Below are 27204 nucleotides of genomic sequence, written 5' to 3' on the forward strand. Positions count from 1 at the left end.
CCTGTTTACTGTTTTGATTTCATCTATACACAATCAACAACACAAGGCAGGTTGCCACAAGACAAACTAATAAGGACTCTTTTTACTGCGTCATCTGTATGAACCCATGCGGCAGCTGCGATGAGGTAACGTGAGTCACATGTCCGTTTAGAATCACCGCCTGTTCTCGGCGTCTGAACGTAAGCATTCTTTTTTTTTAATTTCCGTTGTTTTCTTATGGTGTCAGGGGTTCGAGAGGAGATCATTCAGGCGGATGCATGGAACAAGGTCACTATCCATGGTGCAAGCAAATTTATAGGCACTTTCAGCGCGGTACAAGTCAAGCAAACTGAAAAAAATTACCCGGGTTTAACTCCGCTTAAACCGATGTGTGAATTTCGAAAGCGCGGTGATGTAAATGGTGCCGCCACAAGCGACACCACAACAACGCAATGGCCCAAATCTCTAAGCCGTTAGCTAGTTTTTTGGGGAAGGCCGGGGCCAAATTTTTGTAAATGACCCCGGTCAAATTTGTAGGTCGACATGTGTGTCGGACGCGGTCCATTATGATTGGGCATCGGTTCCTGGTCCAAATGGTCCAAGGTCAACTTTCACGGCTCGCCGGAGCGATATTTAGACCTCGCCACTGTGCCGAGCACGGTCAGTTATGGTTGGGCATCAATTTTTTTTTCATATCAGCTAAGGTCATATTTCGGGGAGGGCCGGGCAAAACTTGTAGGTCACTACATCTTGTCAGCCACGCTCAGTTATGGTTCGACATATATTTTAGTCTGAATTGGCCAAGGTCAAACTGCACGGGTCGCTCAAGCCAGATTCTTGGAACTGAGCAGGCCAAATTTGGAGGGCGCCATCGTGTCGGGAACGCTCAATTATGATTGGACATCAATGTTTGTTGTGAAGTGAAATTTTGGGGGTGCCCCAAGCCTAATTCTTCGGCTTGGCGTCATAGTTGCTATGGCAACGAGCGACGCACTAGCAAGATTTTTGTTTAAAACTAATGGAATTGGTCCGGAGCCAGAGATTCTGAGCACCCTGCGCTGCGTCACAGGTCTGACCGCCGCCGTGGTCAGCTGCTCTGCAGCCGCTGGGAACTGAGGGCCGAGGGCTAATTAGTTTGATCATAGAAGGTTGTGGCCAAGTACGACTTCAATGCGAAGGTTGGCAAGAAGCAGGCTGACGACCACGCGGTTGGTGACTATGGGATAGGCTCTAGAAATAGCAGGGGAGAGTTATTAGTCGAATTCGCGGATAGAAATAATTTACGGATCATGAATACCTTCTTCCGCAAACGAGAAAACAGGAAGTGGACCTGGAAGAGCCCCAATGATGAGATTAAAAATGAAATTGACTTCATACTATGCGCTAAGCCTGGCATCATTCAGGATGTGGCCGTCCTCGGAAAGGTGCGTTGTAGAGAGGGAACGGAAGAGGGAACCGAAGAGGGAACGGAAGAAGCTAGCGAAGAAGAAGACCATTAACGAGTTAGCCGTAAGAGGGAAAGCACAGGAGTTTAGGATAGCGCTGCAAAACAGATATTCGGCTTTAACTGGGGAAGATGATCTTGATGTTCATTAAATGCACGATAATCTGACATCAATAATTACGGAGTGCGCAGTAGAAGTAGGCGGTAGGACAGTTCGAAAGGATACCGGGAAGCTATCTCAGGTGACGAAAGATCTGATTAAGAAGCGCCAAAACATGAGGGCATCTAACCCTACCGATAGAATAGAACTAACGGAGATATCAAAGTTAATAAATAAGCGCAAGGTAGCCGACATAAGGAAGTTTAATATGGAGAGAATCGAGCATGCTATAAAGAACGGAGGTAGCCTAAAAACACTGAAGAGGAAACTAGGCATAGGTAAAAACCAGATGTATGCATTAAGAGACAAGCAGGGATTTTCATTAGCAATATGGATAAGATAGTTAACGTAGCCGAAGAGTTCTACACAGACCTGTACAGTAGCCAATGTAATCAGAGCATTAATGAGAAAGACAGCAGTGCACAGCAATGCGTCATCCCACCAGTAACGAAAGATGAACTAATGAAAGCCTTAGAAGCAATGAAAAGGGGAAAAGCAGCTGGGGAGGATCAGGTAACAGCAGATCTGTTAAAGGATGGAGGGGACATCGTGCTAGAAAAACTAGCCACCCTGTATACGCAATGCCTTATGACCTCGACTGTACCAGAAGCTTGGAACAATGCAAACGTTATCTTAATTCATAAGAAGGGAGACGCCAAGGACTTGAAAAATTACAGGCCGATCAGCTTATTATCCGTTGCCTACAAAGTATTTACTAAGGTAATCGCTAATAGAGTAAGGGCAACGTTAGACTTTAATAAACCAAATGATCAGGCAGGCTTTCGTAAAGGATATGTAATGCCCGAAAAGGGCCTTTAAGGGTTCAATGAATGAATGAATGAATGAATGAATGAATGAATGAATGAATGAATGAATGAATGAATGAATGAATGAATGAATGAATGAATGAATGAATGAATAGATCATATTCACACTATCAATCAGGTGATAGAGAAATGTGCAGAATATAACCAGCCTCTATATATAGCTTTCATTGATTACGAGAAAGCATTCGAGTCAGTGGAAACCTCAGCAGTCATACAGGCATTGCGTAATCAGGGGGTAGAAGAACCTTATGTCAAAATACTGGAAGATATATATAACAACTGCACAGCTACTAAAGTCCTCCATAACGCCAGCAATAAAATTCCAATAAGGAAGGGCGTCAGGCAAGGAGACACGACCTCGCCAATGCTGTTCACCGCATGTTTACAGGAGGTATTTCGAGGCCTGAATTGGGAACAGTTGGGAATAAGAATAAATGGAGAATACCTAAATAATCTGCGATTTGCTGATGACATTGCCTTGCTGAGTCACTCAGGAGGTGAACTGCAAATCATGATCAATGAGTTAGACAGGCAGAGCAGATCGATGGGTCTAAAAATTAACATGCAGAAAACAAGGCAATGTTCAACAGCCTAGCAAGGGAACAACAGTCCACAATTGGCAGCGAGAGCCTAGGAATTGTGACGGAATACGTCTACTTAGGGCAGGTAGTGACAGCTGCTCCGGATCATGAGAGGGAGATAACTAGAAGGATAATAATGGGGAGGAGCGCATATGGCAAATTCTCGCAGATCATGAGAGGCAGTTTACCAATTTCTCTCAAGAGGAAAGTGTACAACAGCATGATCTTACCGGTACTCACCTACGGGGCAGAAACGTGGAAGCTAACGAAAAGAGTTCAGCTTAAGTTAAGGACAACGCAGTGAGCCATGGAAATAAAAATGATAGGTGTAACGTTAAGAGATAGGAAACGGGCAGAGTGGGTGAGGGAACAAACACGGGTTAATGATATCCTAGTCGAAATCAAGACAAAGAAATGGGCTTGGGCAGGGCATGTAATGCGAAGGCAAGATAACCGCTGGTCCTTAAGGGTAACGAAGTGGGTTCCAAGAGAAAGTAAGCGTAGCAGGGGGCGGCAGAAGGTTAGGTGGGCCGATGAGATTAAGAGGTTTGCAGGCAAACTGTGGATGCAGCTGGCAAAGGATAGGGTTGATTGGAGAGACATGGGAGACGCCTTTGCCCTGCAGTGGGTGTAGTAAGGCTGATGATGATGATGATGATGAATGGAATTGGTCATTCTCGACTTTACATTCATGGATCTTTGGGAGTCCTCGTACCAGATCCTGGCGCAGTGCTGTGGCGGTTAAACGATGCGCCACTGCCCTGCGATGGCAGGTTCTGCCATCGATGGGGCTTCTTAGACCCAGATTGCTCTTTCCCGAGCAACCTCTGGCAACCAGTCATTAACTGCCATACCTGCCACGGTGGTTAGGCTGCTTACAATCTGGTGGGCAGGTTGTGATGACGGCTCAAGGCCCCGTAACCTTGGTGGCCCAGCCAGGTTGATCCTTCGGGACTTTTCGTTCACAACGCCGACGATGATGACGCCAGATTTTCTGCAGAGCGGCACCCTTAACGCTGTCCCGTTAAGAACTTCTAATTTATGACCAGAGGCGCCGAGAATTGTATGAGCGCTCTAGCGCGCGCGTTTGTGTGTACTGCGCCGGCCGCAAGCAGTGTTGTCTGTTGAGCCCTGGCTAGTCGTGGGAGTGTGGTCAGAGCCGCTGTGACAGTTCCCCCGTTATAGCGTTGTGCAATTCGGACGCTATCGCGGTGCTACGAAAGTATGAGTGCGGTAATTTGCTTATACTATGGCGCTGCTACCAGGGGGCTGAAACCTCCCATGCTTCCTTTCGGCCACAAATTACAGACGATAGCGCCCATTCGTCCCTCAGAAACGTTCATAGCGAGTGGAGTACGAGTTATCTCCATGACAACGGACTAACGAAACACGCGGGCGAGGGGGTGTTCGCATGGCGTCTGCTTCACGCGCTGACCAGTGCATAATCTGGTCCGCTAGGGCAGGTGGGGGGATGCACAGTTGTACGCCTACTGCGCGCGGCCGCGCTTGTGCTTTACTTGGGGTTTCACACCCTTTTCCTTTGCTGTGTGGCGTGTTAAAAGTGGTTGCTCAACAATGGTAACCACAGCGCTGGGTCATTGTATAGAGACAGAGGACATATTTTTCATGCTTTTATTGACACACATATTCTTCTGTTACTTTCAGTCTAAAAGAGATATTTCTCAAAATACACTACAGTTTTACGTTACAACAATCCATACAGTACACCTAATGTGTGTCGACGCACCAGGGGTGTTGAGTTTATCTCAAACGGCAGAGCTGACATTTTCAGTATATCATTTCGTGCATCATTCACGCAATACCTGTGCGATCCATCCTGCATGATGTTCACGCAATCCATAATGATCACTCTGTGCACAGCGAGTGCACGGAATTTAGTGCATGCACGATGTTTACCTCAAAATCATAGATAATTGAAAAAAAATTGTTTACTCTTTATGTTAACGCGCGAAAGCAAACCACCAGCACTCAATGGCCTTCACTGCCCATGCTGATATACGCGACACCAATAAAATTCATTTAGCATACAGTTGTATAATCGGTTCGCACGATGTTCCGGCTCTTTGCGAACAAAACTCGATGACGCCTTAGTGAACACGAGCACTAAATCATTGTTCATAATCCACGGTGCCGAAATTAGCGGTGGCTCACGAGAAAGCCAGCTCAGGTAGCTGTTCCGTCGTTTCCGTGCTGGTCTCGCTGCGCTCCTCGCACTTTCGAAGGACACAAGCACGAAGCCAAACACCACCATAGTTGTCGCAGCACCTACATCACTAACACATGGAGTAACACGACGCCAAAGTTTCTGTGGCCGGCGCCGCAAAGCAGGCGACCGCGCAAGTGATAATGCGACTGACGGAGTTCGCGAAACACGGCAAGGATGCGTGGCGGTTGCGACCGCCGCGCGTGTCAGAAATTCAGAAGGAATAGAGAATGAGAGAGACCATTTGTCCTTTCCGAACCTCCTCGCTGTTCGATCTTGTTCTTTACTACAGACTACAGCTCCAATTCCTCCTTCAGTTACGTTCACTACGGATGGTGTACGCAGTTACGGCTTCAGCGGAGGTTTCTCGAATTTGCCGCGACGGAAGTGGCTCGCGCTTTCCTCCCCCCTGCTGTTGCATTCGTTTGGTTATTCGCTTGAGCATCTTTCGGTTACCTACTAATAAAAAGTAGTCTTGCTTGTGATGTGTTGCTCATCCGGCGATACCGTGGCTCACGGTCCCCCTTCAAGAGTGACTCTCCCTCAGCGTCCATTCGGTTCTTTCCTGAAGCAAGGCATAAAGCTACCATCACTCGAGAAGAAAACTAGAACAGAACGCAGCAAAAAATCTTTCCTCATTAACTATTGATTATTGGCATAGGGGTTGCAATAATGTGAGCCGTACAATTCGCTGTAATTTCAGTCATCTTGCTCGAAGGCGAATTTTTTTCACAGAACGGAAATGGTTTATATTTCACTATGAAATCCGACATCTAAATTGCAGGCTTTAAAGTTGGAACTGCTTCGTTTCGATAATAAACTGTTTTAGATCCATCTGTCTGACACGCAGTAAATTTTATCTTGTGAGCCAACAGAAAAAGCTCGCTGAAACACGTCTAGAAGCTCCACTTAGGGAGTGTTGCAGAAAATGATGTGCAAGCTAGCTTCCAGTTTTTCATTTTCCGGCTTCTTTTAGGCTATATTCTTAGCACGTACCTCACGGTCTCTTTGCGGTCTCCAAATTCTACACCTGGCAAAGTATATTCCAGGCCTCAGAGGTCGATATACTGTGCCTGCAAGCCCGACGATGTACCTCTTGACCGTCCCTGGTCACCTGTGTCGCCGACCACACACTGCAGATGGTGTCAGCCAGCACTATACGAACCTTTTACGGCTGGGCAGAAGGGAACATGAACGCGATATAAAACACCCACGCGGCGTGTCGAAATCACGCAAATGGCCGAATATCAGCATACAGACACCGTACCTTAAACACTTGAAAAGATAACTTCCTGAAATTGTACTCGTTTGAACACCAAGCCACGAATCTCTACGCGGTAATCAGCGCGCGCACGCAGTAGCCTAAGGTTACTTAATGGGTCCCTTCAGGATACCCAGGCGACCCAGAGCCGGTCCCACAACAGTGCAGTGAGATTTTTTACTCTCCACCAGCTAAATCGGGAAATATACCCGCAACACACAAGATGACGAGGGAAGAAGCTGTAGCTTTGAGGAAGCTGCAGACGGACACATAGCCACACCTCAGCCTCTTGCACCACATATACCCACATTATACCCATAGAAATTCCCGCTATGCGGGGAACAGTCCACACTCTGTCACACTACATAGGCTTGCAAAAACATGCAGACGGTGCTGAAAATCCCAATTCCTCAGCCTGAGCAGTGGGAGGTCGTGCCTCCTGTCTGAAGCCTACAGGACCAAGGACAGCTGGTTCAGTGGCAGCAGATAATAAATAATGCAGCAGGAGCCGTGCTCTAAGAGCCCCTCCCAGTTATAGGGCCGCAAAACTCTTTATTGAGTAAAACGTTTACAACCACCACGATCACACGCCCCGCTGTTATCGGAAGCGCCTCAAACGGACACACACCTCTGCCTTTATAGCTTACCTACTCGCCAACTTGTACCTCCGCGAGTGCACCTGGTCGCCACTTAGTCGCGGTTGCGTGCGGACACTCTCTTCTGTAGATAGCCTTGAATAAATGTTTTCCTCCACCACCAGGGGAACATCTGCGCCAGATTGTGGAGCAGCCCATTGCACGAATATGAGTACAAGTGAGATTTGTAAATGGCGGCCAGACATCCTTATACCTCAGCAAGGATCAAGGTTGCAAAGCTCTGTATTGCAATAGACTCTCGTAGGAAGGAGTGCAATAAGAAAAAAAATGCACGAAAAAGTGCTGAAATCACTGCCTGCATTCTTGAACAAACATGGCATTTCAACTTTCGCCTTAGTGGCAACAACCCCTTTTGTTCCATAGGACTTCAAATCACGCTTACAGGAAGGAGCGAACAAGACCAAGCTTACAATTAAGGTCCGGGGTGGGCATTTTTTGTAACGATGCTTTCCTTCGCCGAGCCCTACCTGGTTGATCTTGCCCTGGCTTCTTAGCAGGCTGCTGATGCTTTTTCATCAATCTAAAACTGCTCAACTGTCGTCAGCTATCAGGCCTGACTGCACAAACCTGATCGCTCGAATGTGCGGCTTCCGATTTACTTCCGCCATGATTATTCAAGCAGAAGTTTCCTGGTCTACACATTCTACATGTAGTAGTTGTGACCATCGAGCGTCTGTGCAGCCATGCGTGACCATGGGCAGGAGGTGCCTGGAGTGCACTCGCACGGATGCACCCCAAGGTGCACCCCCTAAGACAGCCCCATGCACGCAGCCCTGATGGAGGCTGTCATGCGTGGCAAAATGTAGTATTTACAAAGCACACGGAAAAACATCCTTACTATCGCGGCTGTAAGCTCCATTTGTGTTTATTTATAGATTCTATCATCTCTTACTAGGGGTGGCTACACGCAACATAGAAGCAGCTAATATTGGGAAAGGTATGTGTCTTTGCATTGTGATCTTCCAAATAGTTAGCGAAATTAAAATGAATTAAAAACATGCAATATAAAACAGATTTATTTCCCACTCGCGAAAAACCTTAGTGAACACAGCTTTTAAAACCTCTCTGTTATATGGCAGATCACAGTGTTTTTAAAAATATCTGCCTGCTTTGCTGACCAGACCATTCCTCATAACTAATTATAGAGGAAGCGGCAGTCGAATCTCCGACAGAAGAAAAGATACGATTACGAGATGTGCTGGACAGGCGTTGAGCCTTGCGTATAAAGCGAAACACTGCGAACAGCGCCGACGCACTCGTTAGGGAGCAAGATCACGCGCATGCAGTGACGGTCTCTTGATTCGATGCTTTCCCTTTTTTTATTTTTTTTGGGCGAGATTCGTTTGCTCGCTCTATTCGCCTCAGTTTGCTCCGACTGCATGTAATTGGCACTTGGCAGCGCGTTCGACCGGGCACTCGGATTGCGACAGAAGAACGAGTTCCCGTTTTGCTCGAGTACTTTTTTACGAATTCGTTTCTTTCCTGGCCCCGTCACACGTAATGGTATCTCGCTACGAGGTTGGGCCTCGTGTAATGGGTGGCTGGGCGTGTCTGCTCACCCGTAAAACACGCCTGCCATTCTCGTTTTCGGCGTGTGCCTGCAGATGCTTCCTTCGCGGACGATATGTGGGTTCGATCAAGCGGCGAGTGAAGAACGGACGGCCTGTTGCTTCTCTGCTCACTCGCCAGAAGCGCTGGTTTTTAAGTAATAAAGTAAAGAAGGCTGCGGAAGATGTTCTCTGCATCTCAGGGGAGGCGGACATGTTAAGTAATCTATAGATTTCATTACCCACTCCTCCTTCCTGCACGCATGGATTCAGTTCGCGAGTAAGCGATGAACACATTCTGCTACACTCCTGAGAAAAGTGTCAGGAAAGAGAACAAGTGAAGGACTAAAAAGCAATTTGTAATCGAGCATTGCTGTTAATTACAAACTAGCCGAGAGCACCAAAATTAACTTAATATGCAATTCTCATCTCATGGAGCAGCTAATTATAAGAAGAAATGCGTTTGAACGTTAATATTTTGAGACTTTAAAGGGCAACTCCAGGGGACTTGAACGTTTCGATTTGGTAGTCAAGGCACATTCCTTAGAGTCCCCTCTCTCTCCACCTGAAAAAAGAGTGCTTCAAAATATGGCGGCAACTGCTTTAAAACAGCGATAGGATCCCCTTAGTGTGTTAGGGGACACCTAATGACATTACGTGCTGAGGATGTCAGAATTAAACTCAGAGCTTTGCTCGGGCTGCTTCACCTCCTTGCAGCTCGCCGCATACGCTAAACCTACGCGGGCGCAGATAATCCATCTTCAGCGACGCTCTTAACTGGTCAACCTCTCTACTTGCCGGGATTTCCTACTACGGCACACACCCGCGACATTCATTCCGGCTCATTGCAACCTGATATGCGGAGCTGCATAGACGCATCACAGTCATCACGATCAGCCTGATTACGCCCACTGCTGGGCAAAGGCCTCTCCCATATCTCTCCAGTTAACCCTGCGGCTACACTATCCCCGCAAAGTTCTTAAACTAAACCGCCCACCTAATTTTCTTCCGCCCCCTGCAACGCTCCCCTTCCCTGACCCACCCTTCCCTCTTCCTTTCTCGTAAACCTACACATATCATTTTTACAGCGAAAGCTTGAGCAGCGAAAGGTTGAGCAGATTCGCGTGATTCCTGGAGAGCCTTGCTGCACATGCGTTAGGAGCAGTGACGACACACGGCGCATTTCTCTCTCTCGCTCCCTAGTCACAACTGCGCATTTGCCACTAGTAGCACCGATTCACAGGTGTTCCGTCGCTGCGCAGCGCCCCGCCTTTCCTCAAAATGTAACTTTCTATTTTCAGTTTTCTCTTTCTTCTTTTCCACCTTCCTTTATCCCTATCTTTACAGCGCGGTGCGGGTATCAACCGAGATATGTGAGACGGTTACTGTGCTTTGCGCGCTCGCCGCGCCATCTGGCATGACGTCACACCGCGCGGCTCGCCGCCGCTTGGTATGACGTCACACCGCGTTCCTCGTCGTTTCGCTCGCCTCCGCTCGCTTCGCCAGCTGCGTCGCATGCGTGGTAATATGTCACAGGATTGAAAAGGAGAGCTCGCGTGTGCCGCAACCACAGTTGTGTCGTCTTTAATGCGACAACATAGCTAGGCAACTAGACTAACCTGGACTTGCAATCAAGATTAACCAGGCTAACCATGCTATGCCTTAGCTTCCGCTACGTATATCCTGGCATAGCCGAGCTCAGCCACTGTTGAAGGTGGGGATCGGGGTCACCTCTCGACACAACCTCGGTCAAGATTACGCCCGCTCCGTCCAGGACTGGAGTGCCGCTGAGTGAAGGATTCGTTAGTGGAGGAAGAAGACTTGGTTTATTTTACATATTTACAAGCTTTTGAGTTCTGGAGTGAGCTGCTTCAAATGCATCTGCAGTCCAGTTTTATACACTGTGTCTTCCCTAGATTCCCCAGGTAGGGGACGCCCTCGATGTGGTGGGTGTAGACAAAACTTGCGCTATCACACACAAACAGACACCTCCGCACACATGGACACGCCCCTGGCATAAGTTGAGTCCGAGGGAGAGGGGTGTGCGGCCAGGACCCCGTCAGGCTGGCAGGCGACGTCAGGTGGTCGGCCCGCTCTCCGCCGGTCGGTGAACTTCGAAGAAACCGAGGCGCAGCCCCGTCGGGAGATAATCGCCAGTGGTTCTGCCATTAGGCATGGCCGGCGAAGCCTGCAGACAAGCCACTGTGGCGATCTGTTCCCACGCTGGTTCTGTGCCCGGGAGGTCAGGAGTAGTCGGGTCGGTGGAGACGTCGGGGAAAATCGGAAGACAGCCCGAACAACTTCGCGGCCCGGGACAGCTACTCCTTAAAGGGATTTTCGCAGAACCCTGCTCCCGCTTGTCCCACGCAGCAACGACCGGGCGAGCACGGTAAATGCACCCCGCAGACACATGGCGAGATATTCTGTCTTGGTGGCAATCCTCGAGACAACGACCGGGCGAGCGCGCTGAATGCATACCGCAGACACATGGCAAGAGATTCTGTCTTGGTGGCAATCCTTGAGACATGCTGGCGCCAATCCTAATACCAGCTGGCGGCCATTCCTAATACCACTAAGCCGCAGCGTTCATTGGGTGACCAACCTCTCGCCATCAACTACTAATTTAACCGCCACCTGCCAGGGTAGTCGCGATGCCTATCCAGTGTACGGAACGCACTCAACGTTACAGGCCAAGCCGCGTCTACTCACTCGATACACTGCAGCTTTCGCTCTCTAACTAGATTCAACAGTAGTTAAACCAGAGCTAATTTTTCTTCCACAGTTGTTTGTGTCGTGCACAAGTTAAACCCTTCTCGTTAGCATCCATTTTTGCGCCCCATACGTTAGTACCGTTACGAACTGTTCTTAAAAACTTGTCTTGAGGGATATTGGCAAAATGCCATTCATGATCTGAGCAAAGCTGTTGTCAAACGCACTCCACCCCTTCCTAATGTTCTAGTTATTTCCATTACGCGATTCGGATCTGCGGTCACTACCCGCCCTGAGTAGACGTATTCCTTTATATAGACTATAAGCAATAGACAGTAAGCTGATCGGTCTGTAATTTTTCAAATTCCTTGACCTCTTCTTTGTTATGTATTAGGGCTATTTTAGCATTCTTCCAAGCTTTTGCTACCCTCCAGGTGATAGAAGGAGGAGGAAGAAGAGGAAAGGCAGGAAGGCTAACCGGAAGAATAACTGGTTTGCTACCCTACACGGGGAGAAGGGGTGAGGGGATAAAAGAAGAAAGAGGAAGTAGAGTAGCAGAAATTGAAGTCACTATGAAAAGTCAGCGTTCGTTAAAGTCACAGCCTATCGTGCAGGCCAGAATTTTTCAAGTAGCGGAGCACTGCCTTGGAGGCCTTCACCGTCGACGGTCGCCGCGGCCAGTGGCCGAGAATCTTCATTTCCGCCAGTGGGCGTGGATTCTAGACGCTCTAGCGCACGGCAGATAAGTCCAGGTGATAAGTCATTGTCTATACAAGGCGGCTAGTTTTTCTAGCACAAGCTCCCATCCGTCCATCGATAGATAAGCCCTTTCCTGAGCCTCACGAGTTGCTCACTAAGGTCACCTGCCAAATGAAGCCGAGCGCGCCACTGCACTCGCCTATGTCGCGTGACCAGCGAACCTGCCAACTGCCAGCCCACCTGCAATCTCGGCCACGTCACATGGTGTCATCACGTCGCACACCCCGTCGTTTGACCTCCGAATATTGTGACGGAAGACTCCTTGCCCCGTCAGACACCAACGAATTTTGTAGCGTAAGCTACATTGGCCGAAATTGACCAGTTTCGCGTGGTTCCTGGACAGCCGTGCTGCGCATGCGCGAGGAGCAATGACGTCGCAAATGTGAATAAAAAAATCCGTGTGTCGAGACTGTGAATCGAACCATGGCCTCTGGCATTTGGGGCAGAGACGCTGCCACTCCGCCACGACGGCTCAACATTTAGCCGTGAATAAAGGCGCAAAATAAATAAGCGCCAGGTATTCGACATAAGGAAGTTTAATATGGAGAGAATCGAGCATGCTCTAATGAACGGAGGTAGCCTAAAAGCAGTGATGAGGAAACTAGGCATACGGAAAAACCAGATGTATGCGTTAAGAGACAAGGAGGGCAATGTCAATAGCAATATTGATAAGGTAGTTAAAGTAGGCGAAGTAGCCGAATGGAGTGGAGCGAGCACATATGGCATGTTCTCTCAGACCAAGAATAGCAGTTTGCCAATATCCCTCAACAGAAAAGTGACCAACAGCTGTATCCTACCGGTACTCACCTAAGGGGCAGAAACGGGGAGGCTAACGCAACGGTTTCAGCTGAAGTTAAGGACAGCACAGCGTGCAATAGAAAGGAAAATGATAGGTCTAACTTTAAAGGTGCACTAAAAAGAAATCTGAACTCGTCTTTTTACCGCGGGAAATCTATCTGCACGCTCCGGGCATTTTTAGAAACTTACAGTTATTGTCCTGTGCAGCCTACTGCCCTAATTAAATCGGATTAAACGTCCCGGCTCCCGCCATGTTTTAAAACTCAACGCGGTAGGTAGGAGTCAACCAACGCGTCAGCCAGGCCCGCGACGGCTTGCTGCTCTGCCATTGGCAGAGTGATACGCAACTCAAAGAGTCCACGTGCATTTTTATTTCCGTGGGCATAATTTGCGGCTATATTCTCTGTGACTGAAACTGTTTATTAAAGGGTCTATGCAATAAAATAATTGAGATTACGTAAAGCAGACGAGAGATAGGCATTTCATCACTCGTCACCACAACGCAAGAATTTTTAAGCTAGCATCAATAACAACGAAGATATAGACGATTAAAAACTGCGCTCCTCCTCTCCCCCCTCAATTCGTACACGAGGAGCACCAGGAAAAAATAATGAAAACAGCTCTGGGACTTGGCCCCGCCCATGAATACGTCATCCCCTGACGTTAATTTTGCCACTTCCTGTTGTCGCTCCTAGCCCCTCAGCAGCAGCGTCGGCGGCGTGATTGCGGCGCGCGTAGGGTTTCTTTGCCTGTTGTCCGATGGACTCGGACCTCGAGGCGCGACTGCTCGCTCTTACGGCCGCGATGGGCATCGAGCCCTATGCGTACACGCCGTACCGGCTGAACGCCAGCGACGACAGTAGCGACTCGGCGGGCCACTGCGAGCCACTCCCGACAGAAGGAGCCGGCAGAGGAAAATTGAAACCATATGCGCGAAGGCAATGCCCTGGCTCGCGCTTGCCCCAGAGGGTCGCGCGGCGGCACGAGCAGACGATTTTCACGGCTACCGGAAGTGCGCCCGTGACGCAGTGGCTGCCGTAGTTCCAGCGAATGACAGCGTGTGGTGGCCTGGCGACCTCATGGGTACAGTGACGTCTTTTTTCACGATTTTAGTTTCAAAATCGGTCACTACGAGCACACCAATCTGCCCGCGAATTTTATAAAAATACGGTTTGTAAAAATGCATAATAAATTGCCGGCTCAGTTACGAAGACTCATACTTGGTGTGAGTGCATCTTAGCATCATTTCTAAGCATTGAAAACATTTGCAAGCTACTTTTTATTCATTACATAGTCCCTTTAACAGAAACCTACAAAACAAAATAAGAGCGACAGCGAATCCGCCGTTGGACTGGCTGAAAGGCACTCCACGCGTTGGTTGACTCCGCTAATCTACCGCGTACAGCTTAAAAAAAGGCGGGAACCGAGACGTTTAGTCCGATTTAATTAGAACAAGAACTGCAGATTGGGCTAGTTGGTGATGTATAGTGGTGGTTCAACAGCCCAAAAACACACAGAGACCAAGTGGGAGACGAGACACACAAACCAGCGCTGAGTTGTAAGTTCAGCGCTGGTTTGTGTGTGTCTTCTCCTACTTGGTGTGTGTGTGCTTTTGCGCTGTTAAACAACCACTTAATTAGGGCAATCGGCCGCACAGGATAATAATTCGAAGTTTCTAAGAATGCCCGGAACGTGTAGATACAGTTTCCGCTGTAAAAATACGAGTTCAGATTCCTCTTTAGTGCACCTTTAAAAGACTGGAAGCGGGCCGAGTGGGTGAGGGAACAAACGCGTGTTAATGACATCCTAGTCGAAATCAAGAGGAAGAAATGGGCTTGGGCAGGGCATGTACTGCGAAGGCAAGATAACCGCTGGTCCTTAAGGGTAACAGAGTGGATTCCAAGAGAAGGCAAGCCTAGCAGAGGGCGGGAGAAGGTTAGGCGGGCGGATGCGATTAGGAAGTTTGCAGGCATAGGGTGGGCGCAGCTGGCAAAGGATAGGGTTAATTGGAGAGATATGGGAGAGGCCTTTGCCCTGCAGTGGGTGTAGATTATGGTGATAATGATGGTGATGAGTGAATGCGCGCCTTTCATACTTTAACTATTCCGAACCAGATGTCGCCGCGCTTACCCTGCGTACATACTGGCCTATCAGGGCTAGGCCATCTTAAATTTTTTTTTTTATTTTTGCGGTCAGGCTTTTAATCCTTAGCAGAAGCTCTGTACCTGTCCAGAGACGATGCTTCGCGTAATACAGCGATGAGTTCGCAAACATAGCTTTCAAACACTCGTTGAATGGTTGATGTAGCGAAACTTTAAATTTCATTAGTGAAGCGGAAAATAACGTTCAAGGAATGTTTTTGACATGAAAAATGCCGTATTGACCGTAGAAAGAGTCCGACCTAAGGCGAAGGAAACCGGAAATTTAAAACCGATTTCCGCCTGCATGCAGCGCCGCATGGCAGACAAACTGACTGGCAAAGGAGCGTGAAGCACAACTGTTAGTTTCTCGGTTGGACAAATCGGAAGGAATCAGTGAAAAGCCTTTTGCTTAAAGCTCCTTAGCCACAATTCATCACCACCTGCTTAGCATGGCCTTCCAGAAATCGCTAAGCCCAACGTCGATTCTTCAGAATCATCATCAGCAGCAGCAGCAGCCAGACTATGCCCACTGCAAACCAAAGGCCTCTCCCCTGCCTCTCATATTAACCCTCTCATTTGCCAGCTGCGACCACCACCTCTCCGGAAACTTCCTAATCTCATCCGCCCACCTAACTTTCTGCTCCGGGCTGCTACGCTTGCCTTCTCTTGGAATCCTCTTTGTTACCCTTATGGACTAGCGGTTACCTTGCCTTCGCGTTACTTGCCCTGACGAAGCCCATTTCTTCCTCTTTATTTCGACTAGGATTTCATTAACACGTTTGTTCCCTCACCCACTCCGCCGCTCGTGGTCTCTTTACGTTACACCAATAATTTTTCTTGCTCTACCTTGCTGTGCTGTCCTTAACTTAAACACAATCACACCTTCGTCCTTCAACAGATCTGCTGTTCCCTGATCCTCACCAGCTGCTTTCCCCCTTTGCATTGCTCCTAAAGCGTTCTTCACTACCTCTTTCGTTACAGGCAGCTGTTCTTATTGCTGTGCAATACTGCCGCTCTCATTAACGTTCTGATTACACTGGCTACTGCATATGTTTGTGTAGAGCTTTTCGGCTACCCTAACTATATATATATATATACATATATATATATATATATATATATATATATATATATATATATATATATATATATATATATATATATATATATATATATATCTTATCTATACTGCTAATGACATTGCTCCTTATTGTCTCTTCACGCATACATCTGGCTTCTAACTGAGCCTAGTTTCCTCCTCAGCATGCACTTTTAAGCTCCCTCTGTTCTTCAGAGCGTGCTCGATTGTCTCCATATTAAACATCCATATGTCGGCTACCTTGCGCTTCGTTATTAACTTTGCTGGCTCTTCCATCTGTATTAAGTCTCTAGGGTTTCTTGATCAGATTTTTCGTCTGCAGAGATAGCTTGCCGCTGTCCTGTCGAACCATCCTACCGCCCATTTCTGCTTCGCGCTCCGTAATGATAGCTGTGAGATTATCGTTCATTGCTTGAACATTAAGATCGTCTTGCTCAGTCAAAGGCGAATATCTGTTCTGCAACCAAATCCTGAGTTCCTCTCCTTTCCCTCGTACCGCTTGCTCCATGATGGGCTTCCGTTTCACAAAATTTCTTCCGTTACCTTTTCAGGTTTTCAAGGATAATTCGCGACCTTACCATTCTGTTGTCGCTACAACGTACCTTTAGGGGCCTCCAAATCCTGTACGATGCCAGGGTGATCGCATAGTAGTCTATTTCATTTTTAGTCTCAACATCGGGGCTCCTCCAAGTCTACTTCCTGTTCCCTCTTTTAGTGAAGAAGGTATTCATGATCCGTAAATTGTTTCTCTGCGAGCTGCACTAATAACTCCCTCTGCTATTCCTTGAGCTAATGCCATAGTCGCCTAGCGCATGGTCGCCAGCCTGCTTCTTGCCCACCTTCGCATTGAAGTAACCCATCAGTACAGTGTACTGCGGTTTTCCTTTGTTCGTTGCCGTTTCGGAGTCTCCATAGAGTCAACGATCTGGTCATCATGGCTGAATGTATACGCGCGTAGGCCTGCACAATTTTCTGCCTGTACCTCTTATTAAGCCTAAGTACGAGAGCTGCCGCGCTCTCGTTAATGCTATTACCAGATATATTCTGAGTGATGAGAAATCCCACACCTAGAACTCGTCAGTCCGCTAATTCGCGATAGCACAGTCTGTGTCCGCCCTTAAAGGGAGTATGCAACGAATAAAAAGTCACTTGTAAATGATTTCAATGCTATGGGGTCACTCTGCGTCCAGCCGGCCGGGAAGGCGAGCTTCCGTGCAAGCTACACGCAGGCGTTATTTAAGCACGCAACACGTTTCCCCAACCCGTGGCGCAGAGTCGCAGCCACGGCAGGTCCGGACGAAATAGGCAACGGCAGGGCACGCTAGGAAATAGTTTATTGTCCTAACGCGAGGTAAAGCACACTGCGGAAGAATGTTCTATCCGTAAAATAGATGTTCAGTAGCTCACCAAGTCGTTGACGTCGACCGGCGTTGGTGTTCGGGGGCCGGCGGGCAGCGGAAGGGGTCCGTGGGGTAGTTAGGTCAGGTCCGGCGGCGAGAGACCTTCCCGCCGCGCGATCACCCCTTTTATCCCCTCGGTCATTGCCTCCCTCGCAGCAAATCGTTACCGTCAAGCTTAGGCGTGCTACCCTCTCCGCAGAAGGCGGCGCGCTGCCGTGACGTCACGTCAGTGCTGGGGCGGAAATGAGCAGAGTCGCGGGGGTGCCTTCTCTCCACATTCCTGGTGGCCAGCGCGCCCGTGTAGGTCACGGTCGCCGCTGGCGCGGGGGACGAGGAGGGGATACCAGTGTATCCCACATCCTCCCCTCCTTAAGAAGCCTCCCGAACACAGAAACAGGGGCAACATTACTTGATCTCCGCCATCCTGGGATCGAAGTTCTTCAGCTCCCGCCGGTGCATCAGTTGACGGCCGCGCCACGCCCCCGCCGATCAGCTGTTTCGCTCCGAGGGCTTGGCCTCCCGCACGATGACGCTTGGAATCTTGCTCCCTCTCACGGTCTTCTGAGTGCGCGCGGCTGCGCCGTTCCGGCGAATTCGGTCGACCGCCTCCTTGGCGCCGGCTGGGATGGCTTGGAGGCCAGGTCCATGGCTGCGCCCCTGAGGTACTGGGTCAGGTGGCTTCAGGGGCCAGGGCTGCGGCGCTTTATGGTTGAGGCCGCGGTTGGGCTGCCCTGGCATACCTGGTCAGCAGGCGAGGACCCAGGGTTGCGGTGGTAATGGGGCTCCGCAGGCGGTGGCGCACAGTCGACGGGTGGGCAGCTCCGATGCGTTGTGGCAGGTAGCCGGGGTGGCCAGGGTGGTAACTGCAGGTCGCGGGCGGGGCGTAGCGTCGAGCCTTGGGCGCGGCGCGTTGCCGAAGCTGGATGGTGGCTGGTAGTGGAACGGTGTCGTTCCGATGTGCCCTGCTTCTTTTCCATCTGCGCTGGAAAAGGTCAACACAGAGGTAGCCAGCTCCCGCAGCGCGTGCTGCGTGGCTGTTCGACCCTCACGAGAGTCATGCGGGTTAACGCAAGTCAGTCTTGCGTGACACTGATCGGCATGAGCGGCCCGTACGTTCATGCATCTACCGAGATTGCCTGCCGGCTCGCGCCCTCGCTCTAGGCTGCGCAGGCAGATTCTGTTTCTGCCTAGGGCGCAAGTTATAGCGGGACGCGGGGTTCGCCGGCTGATCGCAGATCTCGTTATCCGACTGCGGCGCGGGTCGGGCTGTGTCCTCTACCCACTCATCTCGCTGCACGTAACGTTTCAGGTCGCATACGTGCACCGGTCCGCCTGTCGGTTTCGACCGCAAGTCCTCGAGCCTGTAAACGAGCGAGGAAAGTTTCTCTCGCACGCGGAACGGCCCGATCCATTTCGGCGCCAACGAGGCCGCAAACTGTTTGCTAGCGTCGCTGAGAACGTGCTGGCGTCGAAGCACCAGATCGCCCACTTCGTAGTGAACATCCCGGTGCGAGCGGTCGTACTGTGCTTTCTGCTGCGCCCTAGCGGTGCTCAGGTTGCGGCGAGCCTTGCGTAAGGCCTCCGTCATCTTAGCGCGCAGCTGCGTCGCGTACTCAGCTCGTGCTGACGAAGCGACTGGCGTCTTCCTGCTGTCCGATAGAATCCGGTCCATCGGATTTAGCAGCTCTCTACCCAGATTGAGAGAACACGGCGCATACCCAGTCGAGCGGTTAACGGTCGAACGCAAAGCAAACGCGATCTCCGGCAGATAGGAGTCCCAATCTTTGTGCCTCTCAGAGTACGCGACAAGCAAGTGCTTAACGTTGCGATTGACTCGTTCCGTGGGGTTCGACTGAGCATGATAGGTGGTCGTTTTCTTGTGCTTAATGCCGAGTGCAGCGCACGAATCAACGAACACATTCGCAGTGAAGTAGGACGCGTTGTCCGTTATCAGCTGCTCTGGGAAACCGAACCTGGTGAATACGTCCATCAGCTTCTCCATGATCACTCGTGCCGTCAGCTTTCTAAGGGGGAAAAGTTCAACCCACTTGCTGAAGTGATCCGTGGCCACCAGCCAGAACTTGTTCCTACTCGGTGTCATAGGATACGGTCCCATGATGTCGCAAGCCGCGATTTGCCAGGGAGTCTGGCTGTTAATCGGGTGCATGAGGCCGGGTGGTCGTCCGCCTCGGGGCTTCACACTTTGGCACACGTGGCACGAGCGGGCGTAGCGTATTACGTCCCTTTTCATGCCAAGCCAGGTAGCAAAGCGACACAACTTAGTGTAAGTCTTGGGGCCGCTTGCATGCCCAGCGATGCACGAGTCGTGAAAGTAGCGTAACAGTGCTGCTCTCAATACTCGCGGTATCACCACCTTGAACGCCTCGTTTGTGTCGTTCTCGGAGGGGATATACCTCAGCAGGACGCCGTCGGAATCCAGCAGATACGAATCCATCGCGCTCACAGCACTACCAGCTGTTTCCCAGCGCTCCGCACCGACAGCAAAACCAGCTGTCTCCTTGTGCGCGGCGGCCCTGCCGCCCGGCTCCCGGAGCTCGTCGAACACCTTTCGACAAAACGGATCCTTCTGCTGAGCTTCGAGCAGCTCCTTTCTGCTGAACACGACCCCCACGGAACTCGCGTAGTCCACGTGGTTCACGCTCTCGCCCTGGATCAACGGTTGGTCCGCGTTCCTTACATGGGCTACGGCTCGGGTCAGTCCCTCGCTCTCCCCGGCTGTCGGGCGGTCGGTCGCGTGACCTTCCTCGCACTGGACAGGCGCTCGCGAGAGTGCGTCAGCCACAGCGTTGTTTTTCCCTTTGCGGTAGCGCACGGTGAAGTCGTACCGCTGCAGCAACAGGGACCAACGCGCTAGGCGGCCGCTCGGCTCGCTGAGTCGTCTCAGCCAGGTGAGCGCCATGTGATCCGTCTCGATCACAAATGTCACCCCATCGACGTAGTAGTCGAACTTACGCAGAGCAAAAATTATCGCGAGACATTCCTTCTCTGTCACCGAGTAGTTTCTCTCTGCCGGCGTCAACGAACGGCTCGCGAAAGCTACCGGACGGAGAAAGCCTTCATGCTCCTGAAGCAACACTGCTCCTAAGCCCAGGTCGCTTGCGTCGGTTTGAATCACAAACTCCCTGTTTAGGTCGGGTAGCTGCAACTCAGCCGTGTCAGCGAGCACTTTGGTGAGGTTGCGCAGTGCATCCTCTTGCTCGTGACCCCAACTCCAGCGCTCGCCTTTCTTCAAAAGCTTTGTCAAAGGCGCCTGCAGCGCTGCGCACTCTGGGATGAACTGGCGATAAAAGTTCGCCATTCCCAGGAAGCGCCTGAGTCCGGCTATATCTGTGGGCGACGGAAACTTAAGCAAAGCCTCAAGCTTATCGTCGCACGGCAGAATGCGGCCTCTGTCGATTGTGAACCCCCAACAGTGTTATTCGGGTCGCGGCGATCTGTGCCTTCTTCGGGTTCAAAGTGATTCCCGCGGACCTCAGCCTCTCTAGGACGTCCCTCAAGTGGCGCAGGTGTTCCTCGAACGTTTTCGAGTACACCACGATGTCGTCTAGGTACGCAAGCGCATGTTGCCACTTCGCATCTCCCAGAACACGGTCCATTAGGCGCTGATAAGTAGCGGGTGCTCCTACCAAACCAAAAGACATTCTCTTGAACTGGAAAAGGCCTCTGTGACAAGTGAAAGCAGTTTTCTCCTTGTCCCGCTCATTCATTTCAACCTGAAAGTATCCGCGGCTAGCATCGAGCGTTGTGAAGTACTTCGCCCCACCTAGGTTGGACACTAGGGAAGAAATGGTGGGTAGAAGATAGGCGACTTTCCTCGTAACCTCATTCAGCTTGCGGTAGTCCACGCAAAGTCGATATGTATCGTCTTTCTTTGGAACCAAGACTACCGGGAAGCCCCAAGAGCTGTTAGACCTCTCAACAACGCCAGTGTCGATAAGTTCGTCTAAGGCGCTGTCCAGTGCTTTTCTCTTGGCCAAGCTAATTGGTCTAGGATTGCACTTCCAAGGCAGTGCGTCACCCGTGTCTATTCGGTGCGTGACTAGGGTAGTGAGGCCCGGGCGGTCAGTGAATGTCGCGTTGTACTCGTAGAGGAGCGATGACAAACGTGCCTTCTCCCTCTCCGTCACGCTGTTCACTTCCGACAACAAGGGGTGCGCTGACCTTCCCGGCGCGGCAGAGCAGCTTTCTACCGCGGCAACCTTCTCTCTGCCCTCTCCCTCAGCGGCGATGGTCCGCTCGCCTCCTGGATCTCGGGTTGGCGCGGTGGATTTGTCACGGTCTCCCCCCGCTCGCGCCGCGTTCGGAGTCTGAATGGTGTGCGACGCCGCGGGCGCTTTCGCGAAAGGCTTCAAGGCGCCTGACGTGCGCTCCCTGTAGCCTCCGCTGCTGATGTCTATCACAATACCTGTCTTGGCTAGGAAGTCTCGTCCAAGAATTACAGGAACGGATAAACAGGGAAGATGAACGAGGCGTTGTCGCCGCACGCGTCTTTCCAGCGAACCACTATCCTAGCTGCACCGCTTGATTGCGCTGTGCCGCTCGCGAGGCGAAAAGTGGTATCGCACTCTCTCAGCCGGATTTTGTTCTCGCGGAGATGGTTTAACACCTCGTCACCAAACAAAGAAGCGCTTGCTCCTGTATCTAGTAACGCGGTGAATTTCTTTCGAGCTATTGTTAGCTCAATGAACGGCGCTGACAGGTCAACAGAATTTCCTACGCGACATGCCAAAGGCGCTAGCAAACCGGGGTTTTCTGTGCACGCCGCGCGGAATCGAAGGTCGATCACCGGCGGCTTTGGCCGTTTCCCGACCGTGTTTGGTCACGGGCGGGAGGGCGGCCACACTCGCGGGCGAAGTGTCCCGGCTGGTCGCACCGGTAGCAACGGTTGCCCGGGCCCCGACGGGCTAGGCGCTGGTCGCCCCGTTCCGGTCGGTCATCTCGAACTCGCGGCGCGGATGGTGGGGGCCGCGTGTCGGCCTCGCGATCTCGCCTCGGTTCATTCCGCTCTGCGGCAGCGTGTGCTGTTCGCAACGCGTAGCTGAATGGGTCCAAAGCGCGGTCGGTCAACTCCCAACCCCTTGGGACACGCTCGTCAGCAAACTGTGCTGACGCTTCAGTTCTAGATGGACTGCGCGCTGAGCTGCCATTCCACGCGCAGCGCGGCTCAAGTGACAGCGATGCGGGTGGGGGCGGCCGATACGCTCGCGCAGAGAGGATGTCTCCCTGAATGCGCTTCGCCTCAGCTGCCAGCTCATCCAAATCTCTGAACCTGACTCCTCTCAGGTAAGCCGTGAAAGTCGGGTGCGCTTGTCTCGTGACACGCTCAACTTTCTCCGTGTTCGTGGCGCGAGGGTCAGCGAGGCGATAAAGTTCGTCCATCGCTCGGACGTACTCTAACAAAGACTCGTCGGGGTGCTGGGTTCGGAGCTCCAGCTCTCTCCTCAAACGCCACTCATAGTTTGCGGGAAGGAATTCGTCGCGGAAGCTTGCGCAAAACTCCTCCATTGTCCTCGCTCGGTTGCCGGCTAGTCGGTACCAGCGGGCCGCTTGCTCCGTCAAAGAAACAGGCACAACACGCGCGAGCATTTCGGCGTCTGCGATTCCTGTCACTTGCTGATAATGCAGCAGACGGTCGAGGTACTCATTTGCTCCCGCAATGTCGTGGTACCCCGTGTAGGTAGGCAAGTCTATCCTAACACGTGGTGACTGGGCCGGGGCTTGCAAATTGTTTTGCAAAATACCCGCTAGGCTCTGCATAACCTGCATTGCGTTCTGCAAGAGCACCTCGGATGATTGCGGACTAACACCCCCGGAGTTGGGCGCAGCCGCTGATGGCGTCGAATGATGTGGCCTAGCCGCCTCATTGTTCGCGCCGCGGAGCGGCGAGGCGCCCGATGTGGAGCCCCCCATGCCAGGCCTAAGTCCTACCAACGCGTCAGGGGATGTTACTCGGCTATTCCGCGTGGAACGCCCAAGATTCACAAATTCAAACCCTTCCAACGGCGCGTCAAGTAGGGAGCCCTGGTTATGTGCCGTTGGCTCTGACAGCATAAACAAAGACTGCAAGTCACTCCTGTCGGCTGCCATCCTTTGTTAGGGCGACGGTAGTCGTTCGCTCCAACAAAGGTCACTGCTCGATTGCCTAGCTCGCCCCACGTTCGGGCGACAAGATATGGGGTCACTCTGCGTCCAGCCGGCCGGGAAGGCGAGCTTCCGTGCAAGCTACACGCAGGCGTTATTTAAGCACGCAACACGTTTCCCCAACCCGTGGCGCAGAGTCGCAGCCACGGCAGGTCCGGACGAAATAGGCAACGGCAAGGCACGCTAGGAAATAGTTTATTATCCTAACGCGAGGTAAAGCACACTGCGGAAGAATGTTCTATCCGTAAAATAGATGTTCAGTAGCTCACCAAGTCGTTGACGTCGACCGGCGTTGGTGTTCGGGGGCCGGCGGGCAGCGGAAGGGGTCCGTGGGGTAGTTAGGTCAGGTCCGGCGGCGAGAGACCTTCCCGCCGCGCGATCACCCCTTTTATCCCCTCGGTCATTGCCTCCCTCGCAGCAAATCGTTACCGTCAAGCTTAGGCGTGCTACCCTCTCCGCAGAAGGCGGCGCGCTGCCGTGACGTCACGTCAGTGCTGGGACGGAAATGAGCAGAGTCGCGGGGGTGCCTTCTCTCCACATTCCTGGTGGCCAGCGCGCCCGTGTAGGTCACGGTCGCCGCTGGCGCGGGGGACGAGGAGGGGATACCAGTGTATCCCACAATGCTTAGAAATGATGCTAAGAAGCATTCACACCAAGTATGAGTCTTCAGAACTGAGCCGGCAATTTATTATGAACTTTTAAAAACCGTGTTTTCTAAAATTCGCGGGCCGATTGGTGTGCTCATAGTGACCGATTTTGGAACTAAAATCGTGGAAGAAAGACGTCACTGTACCCATGACGTCGCCAGGCTACCACACGCTCTCATTCCCTGGAGCCACGGCAGCCACGACGTCATGGGCAAACTTCCGGTAGCCGTGAAAATCGTCTGCTCGTGCCGCCGCGCGACCCTCTGGGGCAAGCGCGAGCCAGGGCATTGCCTTCGCGCATATGGTTTCAATTTTCCTCTGCCGCCTCCTTCTGTCGGGAGTTCTGGAGCCACTCGCACGGCTCTTCGTGCGCACGCATAGGGCTCGATGCCCATCGCGGCCGTAAAAACGAGCAGTGGCACCTCGAGGTCCTGGTTTATTACTTCCAATTACCACAGCTGACAAGCAAAGAAACCCGACGCGCGCCGCAATCCAGGAGGGCGAAGAGACCGGATAGATGCCGCCACGCCGCCTACGCTGCGGCGGGGGGGCTAGGAGCGACAACCGGAAGTTGCAGAATAAACGTCAGCGGATGACGTATTCATGGGCGGGACCCGGTCCTAGAGCTGTTTTCCTTATTTTTTCCTGGTGCTCCTCGTGTACGAGTTGAGGGGGGGGGGGGGGGGGGGAGCGTAATTTTTAATCGCCTATATCTTCGCTGTTATTGATGCTAGCTCAATAATTGCACTGGGGCGACGAGTGATCGAATGCCTATCTCTCGTCTGCTTTACGTATCTCAATTTATTGCATAGTCTCTTTATGTACGGTATACGCCTCACCGGTCCTCCTAACTTCAGTAAGCCCTAGACACATCCCATTCAATGCCCGCTAGTTCCCCGAGCAGCACTGCTAGGCTAGCCTCACTGGATCAGGTTCTAGCGTTATACGGTGCTACGTTGAAATTCCAATATTGGCCTGTCCGGAGCCAGAATTATTAGCACACACTGCAATATATAGTAGCTTCTTCTGAATCTAGCGATAATGCTACAACTTTGAACTTTAAATTTTAGGGTCCAAATAAAAGCGGAAAAATAACACGGAGACAAAAACTGAATAACGATAACAAAATCATTGGCTATATTCTTGAAAGAATACACACGTCTTCTTCCGACGACTCTTCTTTTGGCACTGGCCCCGTCCACCCGCTTTTCCAACCTCAATGTCCACGAGGCACTCTTTCTGTCTCCCCCGCACGTGCACATAGCGGGGGAGACAGAAAGAGTGCCTCCCCCCCCCCCCCCCCCCCCCCCCACTTGCGCCGTGGCCGACACCTGGAGTTCGTTCGGGAAAGACCGCTCGCGGGCGTGTAGAGCAGAAGTGCCGTCTGTTGCCGACCGCGCGGCTCTCCTCTGGGCCGCTGCCAACTAAAGGCGCCGTTCTGTTGGTGGCCTTTTGTCCGCTCTCTTCGGGTGCCGCCGTTCAGGTGTCTAAGAACGCCAATGTTTCTGCTGCCGTCTGTGCTTGCTTTGTAGCACTTTCCCACATCTTGGAGTTTCTTCCCGGGGAACTGCTATTTGCTCCGCTGCCGCTGGAGACTGAGGGCATAGGGTTAATTGGTTTGATCACGAAATGTTGTGGCCAAGTACTGCACTGGTGAGGATGTGTGTTGTAGGTTATGTTCAGCGACATTAGGCCGCACCTGAGGCCTGGTTATTCAATTGATACGGCACTTTTTTTTCAGACCCGGCGGAGAGTTGCGCTGCACCGGGAGTCGAGCCCCGTTCTTCTCGAACGGGAGGCGGATGCTCTATTTCTACGCCATCGCTGCCTCACAGTGTACCAGTTAGTGGTCATGATAGGTTTTACACCTTCGCCCGTATGCCGCCTGTTTTTTACAGAACTTGTTGGAGAGTGCCCGCCTTTCATACGTTCCTTTCTCTGTGATGACCGCTATCTCGGTGATGGCCACAAACCTCACCATGGATGCTTGAGAAGATCGCCTATTGGCTTCATTCGAGCCGCGAGACCGAACGTCTTCCTACAGTACATCAGCGCTTGCTTCTGCACAATCTAGAAAACGCCCTAGTTACTTTCATGGAAGACAAACAGCATAGAAGAAAGCATTTAGTTCAGTGTCGAGGAGGAAGCTGCAGGACCTCTTTCCCTTTTGGACGCCTTGGTTGAGTGAAATGCCCACCGCGTTTCATTCAATGTCTTTAGAAAGAATTCTGGCACAAGCCAATATTTCTGTTGATTCGGCATGCCACTAGTGTTCTGTCGCTACTTCTCTCATCCGACGTGCCGAAAAATTGTGCTCGAATCCGGAAGATCAATCTTGTGACATATACGCCATATGCGCCGAGAGTTCGATTAGTGTGGCTACCGCAAACACTTCGTGGATTCAGTTCTACGACGGTCATCCCGCCCACATACCCGTACCGGGCGATCCTCCTTGCCGAGCCCGAGGCGCCATCCCTTATGTGTCAGGCTTGAGTGATTCTTTGGCCCATGTTCTGCGCACTTACAGTATGCACGGCACTCACGTTCCAGCGTGCAAGCTGAGGCACGAGTTGCTGGACACTAGCAGTCAACGATAATCTCAAAGCTACCATTACTGAAGGCGCAGTACAAATACGCGGTAAGATGGTTCGATGGTTCGACAGGACATGGGCAAGCTGTCTCAGGAGACGAAAGATCTGTTTAAGAAACACCAAAACATCAAAGCATCTAACCACACAGACAGAATTGAACTCGCAGAGCTATCAAAGCCATAATCAAGCGCAAGACAACTGACACAAAGAGGTTTAGCA

General features: G+C 51.4%; 1 long non-coding RNA gene across 2 annotated transcripts in view; it reads right to left on the reverse strand.

Moving 5' to 3' along the window:
- Positions 1-27204, reverse strand: part of LOC144134581 (uncharacterized) — a 222138-nt gene that overhangs the window by 8463 nt on the left and 186471 nt on the right. The window contains exon 3 of one of the 2 annotated variants that reach the window (XR_013315159.1): positions 7124-7244. The exons of the other annotated variant lie outside the window; for it this stretch is intronic. This is a non-coding gene — a long non-coding RNA (uncharacterized LOC144134581). The remainder of the gene's footprint in view (positions 1-7123; positions 7245-27204) is intronic. 2 annotated transcript variants of the gene reach the window in all.

The sequence above is a fragment of the Amblyomma americanum genome, chromosome 5 (genome assembly GCF_052857255.1).
Source record: "Amblyomma americanum isolate KBUSLIRL-KWMA chromosome 5, ASM5285725v1, whole genome shotgun sequence".
Classification (NCBI taxonomy): Eukaryota; Metazoa; Arthropoda; class Arachnida; order Ixodida; family Ixodidae; genus Amblyomma; species Amblyomma americanum.